Source organism: Numida meleagris, chromosome 17 (assembly GCF_002078875.1).
Source record: "Numida meleagris isolate 19003 breed g44 Domestic line chromosome 17, NumMel1.0, whole genome shotgun sequence".
Classification (NCBI taxonomy): domain Eukaryota; kingdom Metazoa; phylum Chordata; class Aves; order Galliformes; family Numididae; genus Numida; species Numida meleagris.
In genome coordinates, this window is record NC_034425.1 from 3,651,591 (window position 1) to 3,653,346 (window position 1,756).

Here is a 1,756-nt window from a genome sequence, read left to right on the forward strand (position 1 = left end):
CCGCGCAGCCCCGCGGGCAGCTCCGCGCTCCGCCCCGCGCCGCTCCGCCCCGAGCCGCGCAAGGTGCGCGGGCACGGCGTGCCATCTAGCGGCCGCTCGGATGGGTTTCGGGGCGGGGGGGGCGGGTATTTATGTATGTATGTATGTATTTTTCACTGTCTTAGCCCGAATTTAGGTGGCACTGTGGCTTCGGGCAGGGAGCAGGGGGGTGGTCGCAGGGTGCGGATGCTCTGGGGGGAGCAGGGTTTTGGGGAATGGGGGGGGTAGGATGCGCGTCCCTCCAGGTGGCAGATGGCAGCCCCAGGGGTGGGGAGCACGGCGGTGCAGGCAGCAGCATGATCCCACAGCCAGGCTGGAACTGGATGCTGTCTGATTTCAGGGTGACAAGGAGCTAGGTGAGCCCCATTCCTAAGGAAGAGGGCTGTCTGGAGTCATGCTCTGACAGCATCATCCTGGGGCCGTGCTGCCCCATCGAGCTGTTTTCTTTCTGGGGGCTCGCAGTGATATCCCACCATGCAGATCCCTACCTCCCCCTGCACCCCTAAGCACCCAGGCCGAGGCAGGGCAGCATCCTGCGCAGACAAAGAAGGGCCATGGGAGCTGAGGTGGGAGAAGCGACTGCTGAGCTCAGCAGAGGTCCTCCCAGCTCATGCAGCGGGGAGGGGACAAAGGTGACAAGCACAAAACGCATCCCAGCACTTCAGGATTAAGGGATGCGCACAGAGCCCGTGGGTGCCCCTCCCCAGCTCCCAGCAGGATGGACCCCGGGCACTGGCTCCTACATCAGGGGCGATGACACCGTCCTACCTGACAAGCTACATCGAGGTTGCTTTAAGTCAGCAGCTCTCCAGGTAACAAATGCTGCAACAGCACCAGGCACGGCGAGCTCGCAGACGGAAGACAGCTGGAAATTCTCCATGAAACAGCACTTTTCTGCCGAGGAGAAGTGAGGGGAAAAAAAAAAAAAAAAAAAACAGCCACCCAAGCCTGCCTGCCAGAGTTTTGAAAATGCAAAAGGATTTTTGTGCTCATCCACGCTTTTTTGTGGACAGGGAAAGAGCCACATGAGTGCTGAGCAGGGTGACACTGGGCTGAGGCAGGCGGGCAGAGGGAGGTGATGCTTGTTTGCAGAGAGAGTGGATCAGGGCAGCAGCCAGCTCTGCCAAGGCAAAGGCAGCGCCTGGGCAGCTCTGCAACACCTAAATGAGGACACCCCAAAGCCATTCCCGTGGGAACAGACCTTGCAGCTCCGGCTGGGTGCACAAATCCTTATAACTGAGGTGCAGTTGGGTGCATCTCATCTTCTCTTAACCTGGCAAAGCATCTGGTTTTCCTTACCTGGCCTTAGGGAAAGGATGGAAGGAGCGGAGTTATAAGGACACCACGGGGTCCTGCTGCCCCATCTCCTTTTCCACTCCCTCCATCCTCTAGCTGGAGGCTTTTGCTTCTAATCTGAGCTGTGAAAACACCTGTAAAACCCAGATTTTCCCCAATCAGCACGAGAGCGCTGCTCCTGTGGGGCCCTCAGCTCAGAGCTCAGCCCAGCTCAGCTGAGTGCTGGAAACCTTCCTAATGCCCATAAACACATAACATGAAGCAGCCAATGGAGCGGCCAAATCAGCGCCTCCTGTGTGCCAGGCTGCGAGGAAAAGCAGCATCCAAAGGTGCAGAGCAGGGGGCTGTGAGGGCTGCAGCGTGGGGCTGGGTCTGCTGCAGGCAAAGCAGAATGAAGCGCAGAAGTCTGGTCCTGCAATCC